Source organism: Capra hircus, chromosome 18, assembly GCF_001704415.2.
Source record: "Capra hircus breed San Clemente chromosome 18, ASM170441v1, whole genome shotgun sequence".
NCBI lineage: Eukaryota > Metazoa > Chordata > Mammalia > Artiodactyla > Bovidae > Capra > Capra hircus.
This window is the reverse complement of record NC_030825.1, coordinates 46,438,716-46,464,521: the sequence shown is the minus strand read 5'-3', so window position 1 is coordinate 46,464,521 and position 25,806 is coordinate 46,438,716. Positions and strand designations below refer to the sequence as shown.

Below are 25,806 nucleotides of genomic sequence, written 5' to 3'. Positions count from 1 at the left end.
ATGTTGAATCTCCAGCCAGATGTACTAACACTCCCTAGGAAAGATGTCCTTCCTGTGACCCCCTGGCTGGCTCCCATCATCTGGGACAGGACTTTCAACACCGACATTCTGAATGAACAGTTCCAGCTTCAGAATATCACCATTGGATTAATTGTTTGTTGTAAAAAAAATACATTTCCACCTGAAGCTGTTCCTGAAGATGGCAGAGATGTACTTCATGGTGGGACACAGGGTGAACTACTATATCTTCACTGACCGGCCAGACCGTGTTCCTTGCATTCCCCTTCAGAAAGGATGGCAGACTGTCATTCTCAAGGTCCAGAGCTGTCCCAGCTGGCAGGAGATCTCTATGCACCGTATGGAGGGTATCAGAAATTTTACTGAGCAGCGCTTCTACGAGGAGGTGAATTACCTTGTATGTGCAAATGTGGACATGAAGTTTAGTGATCACATGGGCATGGAGATCCTCTCCTCCTTGTTTGGCACCCTCCATTCTGACTTCTCGGAGAAGGCAATGGCACCCCACTCCAGTACTCTTGCCTGGAAAATCCCATGGATGGAGGAGCCTGGTAGGCTGCAGTCCATGGGGTTGCTAAGAGTCAGACATGACTGAGTGACTCCATTTTCGTTTTTCACTTTCATGCATTGGAGAAGGAAATGGTAACCCACTCCAGTATTCTTGCCTGGAGAATCCCAGAGACAGAGGAGCCTAGTGGGCTGCTGTCTATGGGGTCGCACAGAGTTGGACACGATTGAAGCGACTTAGCAGCAGCAGCAGCATTCTGACTTCTATGAGCTTAGTCAAGAAAAATTCCCCTATGAATGCCGGCCTCAATCACAGGCCCATATTCCTGATGATGAGGGGGACTTTCATTACACAGGGGCCTTATTTGGGGGGTCCGTGCCAGAGGTTTACAAACTCATCAAGGTCTGCCACGAGATGATGGTGGTCGACCAGGCCAATCACATAGAGGCCACGTGAAATGATGAGAGCCACCTGAACAAATACCTGCTTTACCACAAACCCATCAAGATCCTCTCCCTTGAGTGCATGTGGGCTGAACAGAAATCAAAGGGCATCTGGGGTGAGCAAAAGCCAGGCTTGCCTTACAACATAAAGAGGGTTAGATTTAAAACTGTCAACTAATTGCCATGAAATCAGGACTTACCAAAGGAAGCTTCCAGAAAGGACTCAGAGAGAGGTGATGGCCAGGCAGTCGTCTTCCTCCGGACATTAAATTAAAACCAGTTTTATGAGAAAGGGTGTAATCTACTTCCTCCCCTCCCCTTTTTTTTGAGAGAAACTGCTAATGCCTCTCACCATCCCCTGCAAATTCAGACAGGCCTGTCCTCTCTCCCTAACTCTTCATACACCAAACACACACCTTTAGGCTGGCCTGATTCCAGAACTCAAGCACAGTTCCTGAGTTGGCATCACCTTTAGCTTCTGTGTGCTCCCGGCACCCTTCAGGATGGAGGAGGCTGAGGTCAGAGGCTGGGGCGGGGGGAGCGGGGAGTCTTAGCCTGCCCTGGTGTTTCAGGGATCAGAGATGAGATTTTTTTTTCTAGGGCAAGTGAAAATGCTCCTAGACACAAAGGCTCTTGTGTCTAGACAGGAGTCTGTTGTGGTCTGTGTGTGAGTTGGAAAAGAATTTCCAGAAATGAGGCAGAATGAGAGGAGAATAAAGTTTATTAGAGTGGGAGACACAGAAGAGTGGGCCAGCTCAAAGGAGAGCTGAACCCTTTTGCAGGCTAGCAGCCCATTTTTATGGCCTCAAGACAGAGAAAATTCCTATTGGAATGGTGGCATTAGGTGATTGGTTAGGATGCTATAAGGTGGATAATATGGTAGGCATTTTACCTAGTATGGGGTCAGGGAACTGGCTGGTTTAGATCCAGAGGCTCATGGCAATGGTTGCTATGGGGCTTGGTCAGTTTCAGAGATTTTTATCCTGTGACCTTTGCATAGGGCTCCAGACACCCCTCTCTGGCTACTGCTCTGGTCCGGATCTCATGGTTACTCTTGGATACGGGCCAGCAACTTTCTCAAGATCTCCCACTTTCACTCTCATTACCACCCCCATGTCTACTCTACCCTAAGCTGCCTTTGGAAAGCTTTTATTTTTTTTAATGGGGTTCCCCCAAAATGTTTTAATTTCTTTTATAATGAGAGCTGATTTTTACTGTATACTTTGTTGCATCTTCTTTTCTTTTTTAAAGAAAAAGAAGAGAGTGAAGTCGCCCAATGGTGCTCAACTCTTTGCAACCCCATGGACTGTAGCCTGCCAGGCTCCTCTGTTCATGGGCTTCTCCAGGCAAGAATACTGGAGAGGGCTGCCATTTCCATCTCCAGGGGATCTTGACCCAAGGATCGAACCGGCCTCCTGCATTGCAGGCAGACTCTTTACCATCTGAGCCACCAGTGAACCCTTTAAAAAAAATAGTGTATAAATGCATTACAATGTTGTGTTAGTTTCTGCTGCACACCTCCCTCCCACCTCTGGGAACCTTTTAAAGCCCTAGCTCTAGGTCCAAAAGCCTCCATGTCTACCATCACATTCAGATAAAGCCCTAACTGCTCAACCTGCCAAGCCACTCCAAATCTGTTTCCTGTAGACAGGAGACTAGATAGGAGACTGGCCCCAGGTTTCCCAAATACTCCATTCAAATACACGTCCAAACTTTTGCACACCGTGGTCCCTCTGCCTGTAACATTATTTCACTTTAATCACATCCAAGTATCTGAAACGGGGGACACCCCTGCCCCCAGGACTTCCCTCTCCCCCGCCACCACCATGTGTCAAGTCCTGCAGAAATGGCCTGACTTGAAAGTGAAGGGGCAGGCACCACCCATTTGGGTCTTTAGGATTCAGAGGTGGCAGTTCCCATGGGTGAAGGTTTGGAGAATGCAATTTATGTGATTTCCATCAGGGAAAACACCACCAGCCAAGCCCACTGGCAGAGCTGAGCAGGGAGGGGCGGGTCACCAGGCCTGGGTGCTCAGCCAGACTCTCATCCCCGTCTGCCTCAGGCAAGCAGCCACCACAAGCGGCACTCTCACTAAGCCTCAGAACCACCTCTGTCAGAGGGGACACATTCATTTTCATATCTCCAGTTCACTTTATCTTGGGCCCCACAAAGAATGCTCAAACTACCACACAGTTGCACTCATCTCACACTCTAGTGAAGTAATGCTTGAAATTCTCCAAGCCAGCCTTCAGCAATACATGAACCATGAAATTCTAGATGTTCAAGCTGGTTTTAGAAAAGGCAGAGGAACCAGAGATCAAATTGCCAACATCCGCTGGATCATCCAAACAGCAAGAGAGTTCCAGAAAAAACATCTATTTCTGATTTATTGACTATGCCAAAGCCTTTGACTGTGTGGATCACAATAAACTGTGGAAAATTCTGAGAGATGGGAATACCAGACCACCTGACCTGCCTCTTGAGAAACCTGTATGCAGGTCAGGAAGCAACAGTGAGAACTGGACATGGAACAACAGACTGGTTCCAAATAGGAAAAGGAGTACGTCAAGGCTGTATATTGTCACCCTGTTTATTTAACTTCTATGCACAGTACATCATGAGAAACACTGGGCTGGAAGAAGCACAAGCTGGAATCAAGATTGCCAGGAGAAATATCAATACCTCAAATATGCAGATGACACCACCCTTATGCAGAAAGTGAAGTACTAAAAAGCCTCTTGATGAAAGTGAAAGAGGAGAGGGAAAAAGTTGGCTTAAAGCTCAACATTCAGAAAACGAAGATCATGGCATCCAGTCCCATCACTTCATGGCAGTTAGATGGGGAAGCAGTGGAAACAGTGTCAGACTTTATTTTTAGGGGCTCCAAAATCACTGCAGATGGTGATTACAGCCATGAAATTAAAAGACACTTACTCCTTGGAAGGAAAGTTATGACCCACCTAGACAGCATATTAAAAAGCAGAGACATTACTTTGTCAACAAAGGTCTGTCTAGTCAAGGCTATGGTTTTTCCAGTAGTCATGTATGGATGTGAGAGTTGGAATATAAAGAAAGCTGCGCACTGAAGAATTGATGCTTTTGAACTGTGGTGTTGGAGAAGACTCTTGATAGTCCCTTGGACTGCAAGGAAGTCCAACCAGTCCATCCTAAGAGAGATCAGTCCTGGGTATTCACTGGAAGGACTGATGCTTTAAAGCTGAAACTCCAATATTTTGGCCACCTGATGCGAAGAACTGACTCATTTGAAAAGACCCTGATGTTGGGAAAGATTGAGGGCAGGAAGAGAAGGGGACAACAGAGGATAAGATGGTTGGATGGCATCACCGACTCAGTGGACATAAGTTTGTGTAAACTCTGGGAGTTGATGATGGACAGGGAGGCCTGGAGTGCTGCGGTTCATGGGGTCACAAAGAGTCTGACACGACTGAGCCACTGAACTGACCACTTACCATATACTCAAGAATCATATCAAACTAACAGAATGAAGATCAACCAAAACCACCGCTGATAAGAAAATGCTGGAAATCCCCTCCAGATGCATTTCATGTGCAGGCAGAAAGCCATCTCTCAAAGGCCTTCATTGGTCCGGCGCCACAGCCCAGTGATGCTGGGGCATCTGGGTAACGTTTGCAGCAGGGCTTGGGCCTGTGGAGACATGCCCACCATAGGTTACTGGGCCGGCGCCAGGGGAAAGGCAGGGTGCTGGGAATGATGCTCAGAAACTGAGATCTGGAGGGGCTCTCCTTTCCCTTAAAGGTACACACCCAAATTTCCAGGAAATGTAGTATGCAAATGATGACAGAAATCTTTAGCGACCTTACTTAGATGTTTTCCAAAGCTTCAGAATCAAATAGATGCACAATACCACAGTGTCAGTCTGATAAAGTGTCCTCCTATTAGCTGGGAACTAATATATTTCTTTTTGAATATACACAGACTAAAGCATGCAGGTCAAGAAGCAACAATTAGAACTGGACATGGAACAACAGATTGGTTCCAAACTGAGAAAGGAGTACATCAAGGCTGTATATTGTCACCCTGCTCATTTAACTTATGTGCAGAGTTTCAGCTCAGTTCAGTCTCTCAGTCGTGTTGGACTCTTTGTGACCCCATGAACCGCAGCACTCCAGGCCTCCCTGTCCATCATCAACTCCCGGAGTTTACACAAACTCCTGTCCATTGAGTCAGTGATGCCATCCAACCATCTCATCCTCTGTTGTCCCCTTCTCCTCCTGCCCTCAATCTTTCCCAACATCAGGGTCTTTTCAAATGAGTCAGTTCTTCGCATCAGGTGGCCAAAATATTGGAGTTACAGTTTTAGCATCAGTCCTTCCAATGAACACCCAGGACTGATCTGTCTTAGGATGGACTGGTTGGATTCCCTTGCAGTCCGAGGGACTCTCAAGAGTCTTCTCCAACACCATAGTTCAAAAGCATCAATTCTTCAGTGCACAGCTTTCTTTATATTCCAACTCTCACATCCATACATGACTACTGGAAAAACCATAGCCTTGACTAGATGAACCTTTGTTGACAAAGTAATGTCTCTGCTTTTTAATATGCTGTCTAGGTTGGTCATAACTTTCCTTCCAAGGAGAAAGCGTCTTTTAATTTCATGGCTGCAATCACCATCTGCAGTGATTTTGGAGCCCCCAAAAATAAAGTCAGCCACTGTTTCTACTGTTTCACCACCTATTTGCCACAAAGTGGTGGGACTGGATGCCATGATCTTCGTTTTCTGAATGTTGAGCTTTAGTACATCACAAGAAATGCTGGACTGGATGAAGCACATGCTGGAATCAAGATTGCCGGGAGAAATATCAATAACCTCAGATATGCAGATGACACCACCCTTAGGGCAGAAAGTGAAGAGGAACTAAAAAGCCTGTTGATGAAAGTGAAAGAGGAGAGTGAAAACGTTGGCTTAAAGCTCAACATTCAGAAAACTAAGATCATGGCATCCAGTCCCATCACTTCATGGCAAGAAGATGGGGAAGCAATGGAAACAGTAACAGACTTCATATTTTGGGATTCCAAAATCACTGGAGATGGTGACTGCAGCCATGAAATTAGAAGATGCTTGCTCCTTGGAAGAAAAGCTATGACCAACCTAGACAGCATATTAAAAAGCAGAGACATTACTTTGCCGACAAAGGTCCACCTAGTCAAAGCTATGGTTTTTCTAGTAGTCATGTATGAATGTGAGAGTTGGACTATAAAAATGCTGAGCACTGAAGAATTGATGCTTTTGAACTGTGGTGTTGGAGAAGACTCTCAAGACTCTCAAGACTCTCAAGAGTCCCTTGGACTGCAAGGAGATCAAGCCATTCAATCCTAAAGGAAATCAGTCCTGAATGTTCATTGGAAGGACTGATGCTGAAGCTGAAACTCCAACACTTTGGCCACCTGATGCGAAGAACTGACTCATTTAAAAAGACCCTGGTGCTTGGAAAGATTGAAGGCAGGAGGGGAAGGGGATGACAGAGGATGAGATATTTGGATGGCATCACCAACTTGGTGGACAAGAGTTTGAGCAAGCTCTGGGGGTTGGTAATGGACAGGAAAGCCTGGTGTGCTGCAGTCCATGGGGCTGCAAAGAGTTGGACACAACTGAGCAACTGAACTGAACTGAGACTAAAGCTTAGAGTTCAATTTTGTGAGCCTCAATTTATTTGGTCAATGACAAGAGAAAAAGAGCTCCAGATAATGTCAGGAAAACATTTTTAATTTAAGCACACCAAATTAAAACTTGTGGGATGCAGCCCAAGCAGTACTTAAGGGAATCTTGCTGATTTAACTGCCCTTATGAAAAAGGAGATGAGCTTGGAAAATAAGGATTTAATTTTCAATTATAAGATTAGAGACAGGAGAACAAATTAAATCCAAAATAGAAATAAATAATAAAGGAGTAGAAATAGAAAGTATGCTTTAGAGAAAATTAACAAAGTGGATTTTAAAAAATATTAATGAAATTGATAAAACTCCAGCAATTTGGATCAAGAAATAAAAAGGGAAAAAATCAAATGGCCAGTATGAGGAATAAAGAAAGGAGCTTCACTACAGTTTTGACAGATAATTATTAAGGGATAACAAGTGGCCTTAAACTCCTTTTGTTGATGAAAATTGCAGATCCAGATGAATTTTATCAAACATGTAAAGATGATACTTTCAGTTCAGTTCAGTTGCTCAGTTGTGTCTGACTCTTTGCGACCCCATGAATCGCAGCACGCCAGGCCTCCCTGTCCATCACCATTTCCCAGAGTTCACTCAGACTCACGTCCATCGAGTCGGTGATGCTATCCAGCCATCTCATCCTCTGTCGTCCCCTTTTCCTCCTGCCCCCAATCCCTCCCAGCATCAGAGTCTTTTCCAATGAGTCAACTCTTCACATCAGGTGGCCAAAGTACTGGAGTTTCAGCTTTAGCATCAGATGCTTTACCAGTGTTATATAAACTCTTTCAGAGAGTATAGGAATAAACATTTTCTAACTCATTCTATAAGGCAAACATGACACTAATACCAAAGCCCAACAGAAAAGAAATTCACAGTTTAATATCCCTCATGAACACAGACATTAAAAATCTTTAACAAAATTTTAGGAAATCGAATCCAACCAGAGAGGAAAGGTTGATCTAGGGGTACCAGTGGGATCTGTCCCAGGTTGGTTTAACACTCAAAAACCAAACAAAGCAATTCATCATATTAAGAAAATAAAGAAGGAAAGTCATGTGATTATCTTAAAACTGTGGGCAAGGTAATTGACAAAATGTAAGGGCCTCTTCAGAAAAATCTTTCGACAAAATAAGAATTGGAGGAAATTTCCTTCAAGTGATAAAATGCCTCTATTAATATAACAAACTTCATTTAATAGCATACTGAACACTTTCCTCTAAGACCAAGAAAATGATGTCTATTTTTTCAATATTTTAGGTTGTAACAAATGAAGACAGTAAGCAAAATAAAGGCATACAAAGTAAGGAGGAGGAAATAGAACCATCTTTATTCATTGACAACATGATTGTATAAATACAAAATCCCAAGGACTCTGCAAAGAATCTCCTAGAAGCAAAGAATAAATTTAGTAAGGTTTCCACATACAAGGTAAATACACAAAAATCAATTGTATTTCTGCCAATGACTGACTGAAAATTAAAATTTAAAAGATAAAATTTATGATACCTTATAAAATACTTAGGAGTAAATTAGCCAATGTTGTATAATACCTATACACTGAAACTACAAAAGAGTTGTTGGCAAATTTTTCTGTAAAGGGCAAGATAGTAAATATTACAGGCTTTACAGGTTACATCTTGTTGTATCTTCTTCTGTTTTTCTTTTTAAATATAGTAACTGTTAATACTATTCTCAGCTCACTGACATTACATATCCACATTTTACATCCACAAAAACAGACTGTGGACAAAGCATGGCTCATGGGCTATCATTTGTCAACTCCTACTACAAAACATTCTGTAAGAAAATTTAAAAGTCCTAAATATAAAGAAAATATATACCAATCTGGTAGAGTGGAAAAATTAGTATTGGTAAGTTACCAATTCTGATCATGATCCTTAAAGTGAATCTATAGGATTATTACAAGAGATACTGTGTCCTTGAGTTATAAGACTTTTCACCCAAGGTGAATCCTGCAATAGATCTGTCCTGCACCCAGGAGAAGACAGCTCACAGCTGCTTAGCTTGCTGCATGGCTCACTTAGCAGAGAGATGCCTGAGGGGTAATTCTGACAATTTCTGCTCTCTGTACTTCTCTCTGGTCTCCCAGAAGATTCTGAAGTTACCAGAGCCCACTGTGGCCTGTGGGTACCTTGAGCTTAACCAATTCAGACCTCCTACTATGCATCGCATGTGCTCATCAGAGGGGTGCCATGGTGCTGAGTCCCCTAAGGACTATAAAGATGGTCACCCACAATGCCTACATGAAGAGGAGGCACCACAGTCAAGTGGATAATGCATGAGCTCTGGAATCAGACTGAGTTCAAATCCTGGCTTCTCCACTAACATGCATGTGAGCTGAGGAAGGTTCTAAGGGTTAAATGTGGTTTGTAATTTGTAAAGTATACAAAAAGAATTGAAGAGAATTTGCCTGCCTGGAAAGTTATGCTGCAGGGTGCAGCGTCTATCTGGTCAGGTCAGGTCTGGGTGACCCATCTCAGAAAACTCTCCAGCTCGGGATGCTAGGGACTTGCTCCTTTCCAAGGTGGCCACAGAGAAGGCATGCCTGCTCCTGGACTTGGAACAGTGATAGGTCCCCCAAGGAGGCACATCTGGTGCCCCTGAGCTACTAGCATGAAAAGTGGAGAGTGTGGAGTAAACTCTGGTGGGTGGTGGCCACCTGAAAGGAAGAGGCTGGGGACGGAAGCTGCTCATCCTTTCCTCTGCACCTTAGCACCCATTCTCTGGCAGCTATCCCAGGCTTCCTGGGCAATGACTGGAACAGAGCTGAACCCTGGTCTCCCAAACCCCCTTCTTTTACCCTGACTCCTTCCTGCAAGCTAGCCCTGACCCTGGCAGGATCCAGGTTGCTCTGGCACTTTGGCCTCTGGCTTTGGCAGGCTCTGCTCGGCAGTGACCATGGGGAAAGGGCTGGGGGACTCATAGGGACTGGTTGCTGAGCCTCAGTGTGGAGGAACCTGCACACCTGGGGTGACAGTTGTGCAGGCTCTGAGAGTTCACAGTCCTGAATAGTCCTCCAGACCATAGGGTGCATGTGGTACCAAATACTTGCAAACGGCTGCCTTGAAGAGTTAAAATACTCCTCTGGGACTGGGCAGCTGGGCTTCACCCTTTGCCCTCTCGTGGTTTTCCATCACTCCCCTTTGCTGGAGGGCCCTTTCTCTGTCAGTGTGTTCCAACACTATGTCACAAGCATCAGGCTGATCTGTGCACACTGTACCTTGGAGGAGCTGGTAGTGAGGAGAGCTCAAGTTGCGTACTATACTCTCAGGTTCAACTGCCCTCCATGGGCAACTTCCTCAGCAAGTTTCCTCCTTCCTGTGCCAGCCCAGCTCGCCCTCCCCATTCCCCCTTTTGGCAGGGATCTCTCTGGAGCACCTGTGCCCTTCCTCTACCCTGTTCCCAGCTGGTTCTACCCAGATCTAGGGCTGTTACCGCCTCAAGTTTTCTATCATCCTTAAGAGGTGTTATCCAGTCCAGTAGGCTTGGGACTCCTCTCCAAGATCTTTCCCTCGGGATTCTGGTGGCGGTGGTCTGTGGTGGTTTAGTTGCCAAGTCATGTCCAACTCTTGTGACCCCATGGACTGGAGCCTGCCAAACTCCTCTGTCCATGGGATTCTCCAGGCAGGACTACTGGAGTGGGTTGCCATTTCCTTCTCCAGGGGATCTTCCTGATCCAGGAATTGAACCTGGGTCTCCTGTTTTGCAAATTCTTTTTTTTAAACTTTTATTTATTGGGCTGTATGGGGAGTCTTCTGTCTTCCCTGCGGCACGCAGGATCTTCAGTTGCAGCATGTGGGATCTAGTTCCCTGACCAGGGACTGAACCCAGGCCCCCTGCACTGGGACTCGGAGTCTTAGCCTCTGGACCACCAGGGAAGTCTCTGCAGACAGCTTCTTTACTGACTGAGCTGTGTCCTGCTAAGACTCTCCAAGTGACAGTATTGTGTGCTTACAGCTGGAAGATGTGTAGCCACTCAAGAATAGTAAAGAGCCCTCCTCCAGGGCCAGAGGACTCCCCTTGCTTTGCCCCCTGAGCAGGCCTGCCTGTATGAGGCCTGGGCCATCCAATCCATCCCTAGATCCTTGCCTAAAGGAGATCAGGTTGATGGCACTAGGAACTCACGGAAAAGGGACAGCATAGGAGGATGATCAAACAGTGATCAAAAGGCAGGACTGTCAGGGAGGAGCCACCACACCAGGGGGAATATCCTATCAGCATCTAGATCCCTTTGGGCTGTGGCAGCTTTGGGGTCACTGTGTTCATCCCAAAGGCCAGTACCATATCTGGGGCAGGCACCCAGCTTTGGAACTAGGCTTGGGAGAACACCCAGCACTACAGCTCACACTGTATAGGCTTAGACCTGCTACCTGTCAGCCTACAGCACCCGCCACTGAGTTTAGAGCGACCAGGTTGTATGGAGTGAAAACTGTCCTGGGAGACCTTTCCTTCCTGCCTACAGTCAGAGCACCTGAGGCCCACTCTGGCCAGTGCACCTGTTCCTCCTGAAGGAGACAGCAGCCCTGAGAACAAACTCACTCCTGAGGCATGGCTGCTCCTGCTGAAGTCTGGGTCACCTGGGTGCTGCGCTGCTGGAACACAGCAGATGCAGTAGGAGGGGCCGGCATCATAACAGTGCTTGGGAGATGCCTCTGTTCCCACGCACAGTCAGACCACCTGGGACACACCTGACCAGAGGACATCCATGGTGCTGAAAGGTCCAAAACCACACCTGTGTCAGAGGCCCTTTTGTTCCCACCTAGAGTCAGAGCACCTGGCCACTACCTGTTCAGAACACACGTGTCCAACAGACTGGGGTAGCACAATACCTGTGATGTAGGATGGTCAAATAAATGACCGAAAGGCAGGACTATCAGAGGGTGGGGCACCCCATCAGCATCTAAGCCCCTTTAGGTAGTGGTAGTTTTGGAGTCATTGTACCTGTCCCCAGACCCACTTCCATCTTTGAGGCACCTGGTTCTCTTCCTACAAATGGACAGAGCACTTGGGGCCCATTGAGCCAGTAAACACTTCCAGCCTTCTGTGAGACACCTAGGGGAGCCTGGCTGTTACTAGCAGAGGGGCTGACACTGAACCTGTGGCTGGAGATACTGCTGTTCATGAACCCAGTCAGAGCACGAGGGGCTTTCCAGTCCAGAGTACAGGTGCTGCAGTGGGAGGAGACAGCGTCATACCTGCGTTTAGAAACACTTCTGGTTCCACCAATACTCAGAGCACCTAAGGTACTGATGGCCAGAGCATGTCTGTGACAGCCAGAAGGGACAATACCGTACACTTTTAGGAAGATTCTTCTACTCTCGCCTTCAGTCAGAACACCTGGCCAGCCAGGGTACCCACTTTTGACTTTGTAGGAGCTGACACCACTCCTATTATGAGAAAATACCCATAATTCAGGCACGCTTGTTCCTACCTAAATGTGCCTCTGAGGTGGGCAGAGTCAACAGCAGCCTGCCTTTGAGGCTTCCTCATCACCTGCACAGGTCTTCACTGGAGATGCAAAGTGTTGAATCACCAACCTATTCGTTTTCTTCTAGTGAAAGAGCCAGGAACTCAACAACCAAGAGGCCAAAGCTTCCTCTGGAAAAGGCAGCAGACGACCACTGTCCACCACGAGCAAACCTCCCTCTGCTGGGAAGAGGCTCAGCACAGACCGTGCCAGTGATGATGGCAAACACATGGAACAGCCGGCTCTTTTTCCTCCTACTGAAAGCTGGAGGCTCATTGCCTCCAGGTGCTTTTTGTACAAGCCATAAGGTATGGATTCAGATGAGCCAGGTCGGAGGTCAATTCTGGCTTGAGAAGTTCACTGGGGAGAGGAGAGAGAGATCTGTAAGTTTCAACTATGCTGCATTCCACTGTTAGCCTGGAAGATCCAAGCCCTGGGCCAGCTTTCCTCTAGTCTTGCTACTGGTGAGACGACCCCTTCCCCTGCTGCCTACAGCTGTCCCCTTTCCCTTTGCCCATTTTGCTTCATGGTTCTTCCACTTTTCTTTCCAGATTAAATATATAAAGTCTTCTTTTAAAACTCATTTTTTTAATAGGAGTATAATTGCTTTACAATGTTGTGTTAGTTTCCATTGTGCAACTACATGAATCAATTATAAGCATATACTTATCCTCTTCCTCTTGTGCCTCCCTCCCACCCACCCTCATCCCACCACTCTAGGTCATCACAGAGCACCGAGCTGAGTAAAGCCTTCTTCATATTAATTTATCCCATGTCTATGAGTCTTTGTTCTTTGACTAGTCTGTGGAAGAACTGACTTGTATGAGTGGCAACAGGTGGAGCCTGACTTAACTTTTTCAAGTTTTCTGGATCTCAGCAAATACAGCTACATTTATGACTTAATGTGTTGACTTCTGAAGTCCCAAGGGGAAGACAGGGTGACTCACCCTTGCTTCTTTCCTCTATGCTTTTCCCTAAATTCTGGCCTGTTTGCCAGATCATCCCCACTGTGCAAAGCACATTTTACAATTCTAGTCTTTTTAAAACGTTTGAATATCTCCTTAGTATCTTTTTCTTTAAATTAGACTTAGGCCAGGCATTCTACCACATTCAGACTGCTCAGAGAGGATGGGCTTGGCATCTACCTTCTTGGGGCTGGAATGGAAGAAGGAATTCAGGCCACTCTGTAATTACTGAAAATGTTAAGTCTAGGATAAAATATGTGACTCATCAATGATTTTTGGTCACTGGAACTATGGAAACAAACTAGGGAGGAATTCACAGAAGGGGAAGATAACAATGGAGAATATAGAGGGATGATGGAATCCCAGTGCATATGGTTGAGATCGTTGGCTCTCTCCATGGGGGTAAATGCTGACATCCTCACCTCAGATCATCACAAAAAAACAGATTCTAGAAGGATCCTAGATACCAGATATTAAAAGTGAAGTTATGAATGTTTTAGGACAAAATGTAAGAGACCCTGATCATAGCCTTGGGATATCAAGGAGTTCTTTTTTAAAAAAATTTTCCAATTTTTAATTGAAGGATAATTGTTTTACAATATTGTGTTGGTTTCTGCCATACAACAGCAAGAATCAGCCACGGGTGTATGTATGTCTCCTCCCTCTTGAAGCTCCCTTCCACTTTCCATCCAACCCTCTAGTTTGTCACAGAGCACTAACTTGAGATCCCTGTCTTATACACAAATTCCCACCAGTGATCTATTTCATATATGCTAGTGTATATGTTTCTATGTTACTCTGTCCAGGAGTTCTAAAAATTTTTTTTTAATGTATTTACTTTTTTTTGGCGATGTGAGCAGCAGATGGGATCTTAGTTCCCTGACCAGGGATCAAACCTGACCCCTCTGCACTGTAACCTCAGAGCTTTAACCACTGGACCACTTCAGGGAAATCCTGAAGGAGTTCTTAAGAATAAAAAGATCATAAAATAAACCAAGAAATAAAATTTAACCAAAACAAAAACCTTTTATTTAAAAACCATGTGTTGTTGTTGTTTAGTGGCTAAGTTGTATCTAACTCTTTTATGACCCCCTGGACTATAATCCTCTGTCCATGGGATTTCCCAGGCAAGTATACTGGAGTGCATTGCTACTTCCTTCTCCAGGGGATCTTCTCAACCCAGGGATCCAACCTGTGTCTCCTGCATTGGCAGGTGGATTCTTTACCACTGAGCCACTAGGGAAGCCCTTTAAAGAGATGTTGTGGGGAGGGAGGTGGGAGGGGGTTCATGTTTGGGAACGCGTGTAAGAATTAAAGATTTTAAAATTTAAAAAATAAAAAACTAAAAAAAAAAAAAAAACCATACACAAAACTAAAAGACAAAACATAGACTTAAAACTACTTCTCCAAAAAAATATAATTCAAAAGATGATGAAAGAGCAGGGCACAGATCAGGGGAAATATTTGTAAAATATATATCTAACAAAGGACTGGTATGAATAAGCATATGAAAAGATGTTCAACATCACTTATAAGCCAAAACCAGAATGAGATATTTCACACCTATTAGGATGGCTATAACCAATGAAGCAGAAAATAACAAATGGTGGCAAAAATGTGGAGAAATTGGAATGCTTGTACATTGCTTGTGGGAGGGTGAAATGGTGCAGCTGCTATAGAAAACATTATGGAAGTTCCTCAAAAATTTAAACATATAGTTACCTATGATTTGAAAGCTCAGTTGGTAAAGAATCTGCCTGCAATGCAGGAGACCCCAGTTTGATTCCCGGGTCAGGAAGATCCCCTGGAGAAGGGAAAGGCTACCCACTCTGGTATTCTGGCCTGGAGAATTCCATGGACTGCATGGGGTTGCAAAGAGTTGGACACAACTGAGTGACTTTCACTTTCACTTTCTTTCAGCAGTTTCATTCCTAGATATATACTCAAAACAATTGAAAGCTGGGACTTAAACAGGTATTTGCACACCCATGTTCATGTGGCAGTAGTCACAATAATCAAAAGGTGGAAGCAACCCATGTCCATCAACTGATGAATGGATAAATAAAATGTGGCATATACCTCCAATGGGATATTATTCAGTCTCAAAAAGAAATTCTGATACATGCTACAACATAGATAAACCTTGAACACCTCATGCTAAGTGAAATAAGCCAGACAGAAGGACAAATGTTGTACAATTCTACTTATATCAGGTAGCTAGAATAGGCAAATTCATAGACAAAATAGAAAGTGGTTGCCACGGGCTTGAGGGGGTAATGGGGAACTATTATTTAGCAGGGACACAGTTTCTGTTTGGGATGATGAAAAAATTCTAAAGATGGATAGTGGTAATGGTTGTACAACAATGTGAATGCACTGTGTTAGGATTTGTTAAAATGATAAAATTTGTTATTAACATATATATATGTTAGTACAATTTTTTAAAAGCTTTATGGTAAATGAGAGAATTCAAATACAAAGAACTACATATTCTATGATTCCATTTACATGAAATGTCCAGAACTGGTAAATCCATAGAGGTTTTCATCCAGAAAGTGTGTTAGTGTTTTTTGGGGTCAGGATCATTGGGAGGTAATAGGGGTACAAGGTTTCTTGGGGTGATGAAAATGTTCTAAAATCTGTTGACATTTCCATACCTGTGGATACCCTTATAGCCCTTGAATTCTACACTTTAATGGGTGAATTTTTTGGTACATAAGTTATATGTTTAAAAAGCTATGACAGTATACATGTTAGAATGCCATTCTCCCAAATCATCCCACCCTCTCCCTCTCCCTCTGAGTCCAAAAGTCCGTTATACACAGCTGTGTCTTTTTTCCTGTCTTGCATACAGGGTCGTCATTGCCATCTTTCTAACATGTATACTATCATGTAAGAATTGAATCGCCAGTCTATGTCTGACGCAGGATACAGCATGCTTGGGGCTGGTGCATGGGGATGACCCACAGAGATGTTATGGGGAGGGAGGTGGGAGGGGGGTTCATGTTTGGGAACACATGTAAGAAAAAAAAAATAAAAAGCTATGACAAAAATCAATGTAATTCATCATGCTCAGAAATTAAAGGAGGAAAGCCATGCAATCATCTCAATAGCTTTGGACAAATTAACTAAGTTTAACATTCCTTTCAAAAAAATCTTTTAACAAAGTTGGAATTTGGAGTGAATTTCCTTCCAATGGCAATGTGTACATCAAAACAAAACACAACATCAAAACAAAACACATCAAGTAACAGCATACTGCTCACATTTCCCCAGAGACCAGAACTGGAAAATTGTCTACTACATTTTATGGGAGGTTGTGGCAAATGTAGTATGTAAGAAAAGTAAATAAAATCATACAGATTAAAAAATAAGAAGTAACATTGCCTTAGATTCAGAGAAGTCATGATTATGTATGTAGAAAACCTTATGGAATCTAAAAAGGAACCAGAGGAAGAAAGGTGTGAATTTAGCAAAGCTCTGGCATAGAAGATATATACATATATAAAACATTTTTTTTTCTACCTACTACCATATGCCAGTACATGTATGTGTTTGTGTTATCTGTGTGTACATGAGTGTATGTGGGCTGCTGCTGCTGCTGCTGCTAAGTCACTTCAGTCGTGTCTGACTCTGTGTGACCCCATAGATGGCAGCCCACCAGGCTCCCCCGTCCCTGGGATTCTCCAGGCAAGAACACTGGAGTGGGTTGCCATTTCCTTCTCCAATGCATGAAAGTGAAAAGTGAGAGTGAAATCACTCAGTCATATCCGACTCTTAGCAACCCCATGGACTGCAGCCCACCAGGCTCCTCCGTCCATGGGATTTTCCAGGCAAGAGTACTGGAGTGGGGTGCCATTGCTTTCTTTGGTATGTGGGCTAGTGGAGTGGGCTAGTGGAGTGAAAAACTGATATTGATAAACTGTCAATTCTGATCATGACTCTGAAAGCTGGTCTATTATATTATTCAAAGAGATATTGGTACCCTTTGGGCATAGGACTTTTCTGCCAGGGTGAACCTTGCACCCACCTGATATGCATCTCCTGTTCTTGCACCTGGGCGAAAAATCACTCACAGACAGCTGTATGGTCTGCAGCAAGACAGCAAGACTCGATCACCTGATGGTGCTATGCTGACCATTGGTGCCTGAAAATGTAAAGGTAAGGAAGAGAAATTCAAAGACATGCAGATTAAAACAGAAGAAATTAAAATGACTTTAATTCTATGAATGCAATCATAGAAAACCTTCTTGTGGGTGTAGAAAATCCTAAAGAATCAAAGAAGAAGCTATCAGAAGTGAAAAGAGAATTTACCAAGTTCTCAGCATGCAAGTCAATATATTTTTAAATGTATTTTCTATATACCATCAAAGAACTACCAAAAGCTAAAATTGAAAAGATATAATATTTGCAAATCTCATAAATTTCTTGAAGATAAATTAACAAAATCTCTGCAAGATCTAGTTACAGAAAACTACAAAATAGCGGTTGCAAATTTTCTCTTCAAGGGCCAGATAGTAAATATTATAGGTTTTGTGGAACTGATGGCCCCTTTCAAATATTCTTTCATTTTTAAAAACCTCTTTTAAAATGTTAGCACTATACTTAGTCATTGGCCTTATTAAAACAAACGGGGGCCTAATTGAGCCTATAGGTCATAGCTTGTGGACACTGATTCAAAACATTGCTGAGAGAAATATATATATATGTATGTATATATATCTACCAGCCTCCTCCCTCCATGGGATTCTCCAGGCAAGAGTACTGGAGTGGGTTGCCATTTCCTTCTCCAATATATATATATATACACACACACACACACACACACACACACACACACATATATATATATCATGGTGCTATTCTGTGCTTAGTCACTCAGTCATGTCTGATTCTTTGTGACCCCGTGGACTGTAGCACGCCAGGCTCCTCTGTCCATGGGGGTTGTTCAGGAGAGAATACTGGAGTGAGTTGCCATGCCCTCCTCCAGGGAAGCTTCCTAACCCAGGTCCCCACACTGCAGGTGGATTCTTCACTGACTGAGCCACCAGGGAAGCCCCCGTATATCGTGGTACTCTACTGTAAAAGTTAATATTGAAAAAGTATACATTTTGGCCAGAACCCTGAACAACAAGAGATACTGGTGCCCTTAGGGCACAAAACTGTTAAGGCAAGATGGACCCTGGACCCACCTCATGTACTATCTCCTGTCCTTGGCCTTAGAAGAAGACAGGTCACAGAGATCTTCACTGTTTGCAGAGCAAACACTTAGAAATGTCCTAAGGAAAGGTGCCAACAACAATGATGCCAATTCTACAGCTTCTGGGGAGACTGAGGTCCCCTTATAGCCAATGGTGACATCTGAGTTGAACTAAAAGAAAGACTTCCTAGTAAACTGTGCGTGTGTGTGTATTCAGTCATGTCTGACTCCTTGATACCCCATGGACTGTAGCCCGCCAATCTCCTCTCTCCATGGGATTTTCCAGGCAAGAGTACTGGAACAGGTTACCATTTCCTGCTCCAGGGGATCTTCCCGGCCCAGGGATCGAACCTGTGTCTCTTGGGTCTCCTGCATTGGCAGGTGGATTCTTTACAACTGAACCACCTGGGAAGCCCAGGAGACAGTGTGTGTACTCATTACATTAATAAGTGTACCATGGGGCTAAGATTCCTATTGGTTATGAAAAATGGTTACCCAGGAAGCCTCCATGATAAGAGTGCACCACAGTCTGGCCACTCCACCTGTGTGAGTGAAGAAAGTTATAGAACTAAATGCTGTTTTACTAAATTTGTAAAAACAAGCAAAGAAACCCTGCTTCCCAGAAAGGAATGGTGTGTCATTCAGGCAGGTCAGAACTCAGTTCCTCACCTCAGACAGCCAGAAAGCCTTGTTAGTGAGGCTCCAGGCTCAAGTCTCTCCAGGGCAGCCTCAGAGAAGTTGCCTGACTCCAGGATTTCAGGAGCTGACTTCAGAGGAGGGAAGAGAACAGGGTGCAGGACAAGGAGAGCAAAATGATGACATCAGTGGCAACTGCCAAAAAGAAAAAGGCTCCAGCTTCTTGTGCCCCATGGCACTCTGGTGTCTCCTTCCTCAGCACCTGTCTTGCAGAAGCCTCCCTGGCCCTCTGGGTGGATAGTCACCCTAGGAGACAGCGCAGCCCTCCTACCCCCCATCATCGGGCTTCTCATACTCACCTATCCCAGTGAACTGGGTCGCCATCTGGATATGGGCTGCTCCTCAGACTCGGGGCAGCTTCTGCTTTCCCCGGTGACCCCAGAGAAAGAGCTGCAGGAAGCTCCGCCACTGACTACATAAGTCACTGTCCCCAGACCAGGAGCTATGGGCCTGCAAACCCGCTCACCAACGCAGGATGAACGGACGCTGGCCTGATCGGATCCTACGGTTCCTCCCGGCGCGCGGGCACGTCTGAGTCTGCACACTCGCAGCACTTCGTACCTGCACGGAGTTCCAGAGGGGCAGAGGCCCGCAGAGGCCCGTTGGGGTTGGGCCGTTGGACCTCGGCCTTTGCCTTTGTCGCTACTTCACGCCCTTCCCTCGTGCACCTTCCTCTGTCACGTGTCCCAGGGGTGTTGCTCTCGTTGTCGAGTAATCGGAAGCCAGGAGACCTCTCTGAGCTTCCCAGCCTGCTCGGAGGATCCCTCAGCGCGCAAACTTCTCTTCACGGGCAACTTCCTCAACTAGCTCCACTCCCCGCTCCCCACTCCGACTTCCGCCCCTGCATCCCCCTGTCTGGTCTGAATAAATCTCCTCCACCTGGGCTGTTGGCTGAGATTACCACCCCAGTTTGACCTCACAGCTAAGAGGCTAAGCTAAGACCTGCTCTGGCAGGCTCTGTGCTCCTCTCTGGATCCGAACCTCGGTGTGGTGTGTGTGTGTCTGTTCTTCTGGTCTCAGAAGCCATCACTGTCTGCTTGCTCTTCCAAGATGTTCCTCCACTCAGGAACGTTGACGACGACTCCTGCAGGGTGCAAAATAGCTCTTGAGCAGGCCTCTGTGAAGCCTGGGCCATCCAGTTAGCCCTAGATGTCTGCCTGAAGGAAACTGAACTGAACGCCCTAGAAAAGGAAGGGCGGAGGAGGACACAAAATAGCACAGGACTGAGGATCAGAGAAGGGCTCCTGCCCCGGCCCAAAGCAGTGGGAGTGTACCAGCACCACGCAGGGCCCTGGAGACCAAGAGGGTCCTCAACCGCTTCTGGTAGAGTCCTGAGCTTCCTAAGGGAAACCTCTATTCCCAGAGCCCAGAAGACAATTTGAGTAAGAAAGTGAAGACAGGGACTTCCCTGCTCATCCCGTGGTTAAGAATCCACCTTGCAATGCAGGGGCTGCGAGTTTAATCCCTGGTCAGAGAACCAAGAACCAACATGTCATGAGGCAAACTCAGCTGCATGCTGCAACTGCTAAGCCCAGGCTCCGAAACCAAAGATCCTGCATGATGTAAGGAGGATCCTGCATGCCTCAACTAAGACCAGATGCAGCCATATAAGAAAAAAAAAAAAGTGAAAACACCTTCTATGGGTCCATCACCAGAGGCCATCTCCAGCTCTTACAGCCCTGCTGAAGACTTTATCTGTCTTTGGAGGACTGATCTGGGTGCAGCAGGGCTGTCTGGCCCACTTTCATCCTGCCCCTGCTGCCAAAGAGGTGAGCAAAGAAAGAGCGTGATGAAGGCCTTACACCCAGATGTCCAGGCTCTCTGGAGTCAGAGAAGACACAGGGAGGAAAGCTTCCAGATGCTCCATCCAAAGAAACCTCTTTACTCATATCTGCCAGTTTTAGGCTCTGTACACAAAAATTCCCACACCCCTGCTGATGCCACTGGCACTGTTTCTGGAAGCAGGAGCACTGTCTCTCCCTCCCAGGTTCCCTGCATACTCATTGGTGAGGTCCTAGGCTTTTAGGAGAAAGCTGAGCTCCAATAGAACCACATGGTGTCTGGAGATAAATTTGAGGCCACTGCAGACTGTAGTGCCACCCAGCCTGCCTGTTCTCTCTTCCTTTCAGTGGCAACTGCAGACACACCTGCCGTTGGTCATTTTCACCTTGCAGATTCTAGCTATTGCCTTATTATGAGACACTGACCTACTGTTTCAACTGCCAGGCTTACATCTGTCTACCCCTGTATCTGTCTTCACACAAAATGCTGATCATGAAATGTGATGCCTAAATCCTAACTCTCATTTTACTTTTCCTGCTGAATCTCTTTTCCCCTTAAGGATAATAATTTAAAATAATAATAGTAAGACAAACCACTCACTATAAAATGGACAACCATTTGAACAATCTCTTTCCAAAAGGTGATTCACAAATGTTCAATAAACCCTTTAAAAAACTGCTCAACACCATTAGTCATCAGGAAAATTAAAATTAAACCACAGTGAGAGATACCATTACACAATCATCAGAAAGGATAAAGGTTACAAGTTGAACACCTCCAAATGTGCTCAGGGGTGTGGAGCAGCTGAAACCCTTCTCACTTCTAATCAGAATATAAAATGGTACAACCACTTTGAAGAAAAAGTCATGCAGTTTCTCATAAAACTAAACATACACCTATTCTGACATCACAATTTCACATCTAATAGTTTAACCAAAAGAAAGGAAAACGTGTGCACAAAAATGCTTGCACTTTTGCAAAAAGCTTTGTTTTTAATAAAATCTGGAAATACCTCTGGTGCCAACCCACAAGAGGATAGAAAAGCAAATCATAAAGAATTCATACAGCTCAACTATCAAGGAAAGAACTCCTGATAACAGGCAACAAACAACAGGGATGAATCAAAATAACAGTTTACTAAATGGAAGAAGCCTTACATAAGAGTCCATACTGCATGTCCCCATTCATGTGGAAATCTAGAGCAGCTAAAATTAACTTAGTGAAAGTGAAGTCGCTCAGTCATGTCCAACTCTTTGTGACCCGTGGACTGTAGCCCACCAAGCTCCTCTGTCCATGGGATTCTCCAGGCAAGAATACTGGAGTGGGTTGCCCTTCCCTTCTCCAGGGAATCTTCCCAACACAGGAATTGAAAAAGCATCTCCTGAGTATCCTGGGTTGCAGGCAGAGTCTTTACCACTGAGCCACCTGGGAGGCTGAGGGCAGGCCAAACAACCTTGCTACATCCAGATTGTTACTGACTAGGGTTCTTGGCCTTCTTCAACCAACAGAAATTGACTAGAGGCCAGACAAGTAATTCAGGCAAGGCTTTACTGGGCTACCACTGTAGCAGAGTGGAGTGAGAACAAACAGCAGGTCCCCTTGCTTGCTTGCTCCCTGAATTTGTTCCTTATATGGGGCGCAGGGGACCTGGGTTCAGTCCTTGGGTGGGGAAGATTCTCTAGAGAAGGGAACGGTTACCCACTCCGGTAGTCTTGCCTAGAGAATTCCACGGACAGAGGAGCGTGGTAGGCTGCAGTCCATGGGGTCGCAAAGGACACGACTGAGCAACTAATACTTTTTGCTACCGACTCCCTGCTTTTGTTCCAGGCTCTTCAAAAGTGGTGAATTTTCTTGGCTCTCTTTTTATCTTTTGCCACGAATTTGTCCCAAAGGTGCATGCATGAAGTTGTTTTTAGTCCCATACTGTTTCTTTGTATTTTGTTGCTTGAAGAGAGCTGTGTCTAAGCTCAAGCATTTCAGCAAAGAGTCCCAGGTCCTAGCCTGTCTCAAGATCAGTCCTCTAAAGAAGAGGGCAAGCCTCCAGCAGGGCTATAAGAGCTAGGGATGGTATGACCTTTGGTGATGAGCTCAGAGAAGATATTTTCACTCTCTTACTCAGTGTCTTCTGGGCGCTGGGAATGGAGGTTTCTCTTAGGAGGTGCAGGACTCTACCAGAGAGAAATGGTCTCCAGTCTCCAAGGCCTTAGATGCTAATGGTACTCCTCCTGCTTTGGGGCGGGAACGCTTCTCTCACCAAGCTTCTCTGTCATTTTTCATTCTCCTCCTTATATACCCCTTCCCCCCCACCCCCACCCCCATCCCTGGGCTCTCAGGTCAGTCTCATTTGGACAAGGTCTGGAAGGGTAACTGGATTGCAAAGACTTCACGGGCTCAGGTGGCAAACAGGAGAGGATTTGCGCCTTTCTGGAAGGATCTTTATCCCTCCCATGTGACTGAACATGTGGGTGGTGCAAGTAGACAGCGGCTGCTTCTTCTGAGAGTCCGGACCCGGAGGTAAGCGCCCCACGGAGGAGCGCTGAGGCTGTGGAATCGGACACGGCCTCCTAGGGGCGATTAAACACGAAGAGGTGAAGACCTGAAATTGCTGTAGATGAATCTGCAAGCAGAGCCGAGGTGAGAGACAGGGACGCGGTGGGGGTAGGGGGGTTGATCCAGGCCAGATGCGAAACACCGGTGAGCAGTGAGGGGAGGCGGGGAGCGAGGCTGGCTAAAGAAATTGCCCTGAAGAGCACTGTGGCTGCCGGCAAATCCTTGGAGTGGAATAAAGAACTGTGAGAGGTTTCCTAGCTTCAGACCCCTTCGCGGCGAGGCACGCGCCCAGTGCTTATGAGACACCACTGGAAAGCGTGACAGCGGCGCGCGAGCCGAGCGCGCACGAGCCATGGGCTCGCAGAAAAGATGGCAAAGGGCAAACGGTGAGACCCAACGGCCCCAGAGGGACTCTCCGTCGCGTCAGAGTTCCAGTAGGTGCTTGCAGGTCTCTGGCACTAGATGCGCCCCGGCGCTATGTGGGGACTGTTCAGGACTGTGGATGCTCCGACGCCAGCAGAACTGGGCCCGCCCACCTACCGGGGCCCGGGGTTCGCAGCCTCAGCGATTGGCCAGGCGCATCACTGCCTCTGGATCTTGCAGCTCTTTCCCTCCGGGTAGCTGGGGGGCAGTTGTCAGCTCCGAGCTAGTCGTGGAGCCGCCCAGACCCTCCTGGAGTCGGGGACCAGGCTCACGGGGAGGGCTGGGTATGGGTGCCCGGATGGGGAGGGGGAAAGGGCCGCGTTGTCTCCCTTCGACTGATGAAAGCAGGGGGCAGGGGAGGCTGCCGCAGAGCAAGTGCTCAGGCGTTGAGAGACGCTGGACAGAGTAGCACCGGGCGAGAGACCCCCCCCCCCCCCCGCCGCCCCCAGCCTCCTCATTGCAGTCAACAGCCACAGAAAACCCCAGTTTATGTCAACATCCCACACACCGCCCCCAAGCTTGCCCCCCACCCACATGCAGGTAGCTTGCGGCTCAGGACACCAACCTCTAGGAACCTCTGTATGTATATGTTAGTCACTCAGTCATGTCTGACTCTTTGCCGCGCTATGGACCAGTAGCCAGCCAGGCTCCTCTCTGTGCATGGAATTCTCCAGGCAAGAATACTGGAGTGGGTAGCCATTTCCTTCTCTGGGGATCTTCCCCACCCAGGGATCGAACCTGAGTCTCCTGTATTGCAGGCGGATTCTTTACAGTCTTTCCCCACCAGGGAAGCCCTAGGAACCTCTGCAGTGCCCCTCCAAACCCTGAAGGTGAGCACCTATGTGGCCACCCTGGAAAGGTGCCAGCCTAGAGTAGCATCAGCTGGGCTGGGATGGTTTCTGAGGTAGGAACCATGTACTCTGACCTGCCGCGATGCCGCCCTCCACACCAGCCCTTCCTGGAGGGCAGGGTCTCTTATTTTTACAAATTGGATAAAACTATTTAAATCCTAGAACTTTCTTCAGCTCACATAGATGGCAGTAACCCTGGTAGGAAGCTGACTAATTCTATAGATCATAATACCAACCATCAGACTAGGGTGCCTCCTAGTCATGTACATGTCATGTATTACTTTTCACTTTTTAAAATACTTTTCTGAGACTTATTTATTTTTGGTTGGACTGTGAAGCATGGTGGATCTTAATTCGCTGACCAGGGATTGAACCCATACACCCTGCATTGGAAGGCAGAGTCATAACTACTGGACTGCTGGGGATATCCCATATATTATTTTTTAAGTAGTCCTTTGGATGCTTAGCACTATGATTCACCTGTAACAAGCACATGCACTACCCACTAGGAGGTCAAATTTGGTTCAACTTGTGAGTGAACCATTGGCTACACTGGGCCTCAGTCTCCTCAGATGATGTAGTGAGGGACTACCAATTGTCAGCGCATCTCCATGGCAAATTATTTCTTCTAATTGACTCTTGCAGGAAATCACACAGCTGTCTGGGAGTTATCTTCTTCCAGGAGATGCATGTTAGGTAGGTACACGATCTACTTGTCTTAAAAACCCTTATGTCCCAAGGGCACCAGTATTTCTTGCAATAATTCCATAGACTAGATTTCAGAGTCTTTGTCAAAATTGACAACTTATCAATATTAACTTTTCCGGGGCACAAGGATGGTATATGTCTCCATATATTTAGGTCTTTTATCTTTCCTCTCAGCAACATTTTGTACTAGGGGCTCACACCAAGGCCACTGGGCCAATTCAACACACTGCCTGTTTTGATAAGAGCTAAGGATTGTGTCAAAATTTGAAAGAGTTTTAATACACACAGAGAGGAGATTATGTGACAGAGAACATGTGACCCATGAAGCCTATAATACTTACTATCTGGCCTTTGAAGAAAAAGTTTGCAACCACTGTTTCATAGTTTTCTGTCTATAGCTCTTCCATGGTTGTTGTTTAGCTATTCAGTCGTGTCCGACTCTTTGCGACCCCACGGACTGTAGCCCACCAGGCTCCTCTG

The 25,806-nt window shown here is 45.9% G+C and overlaps 1 pseudogene; it reads left to right on the top strand.

Annotated features, from left to right (window-relative positions):
* Positions 1–23,994, top strand: LOC102168937 (annotated as a pseudogene).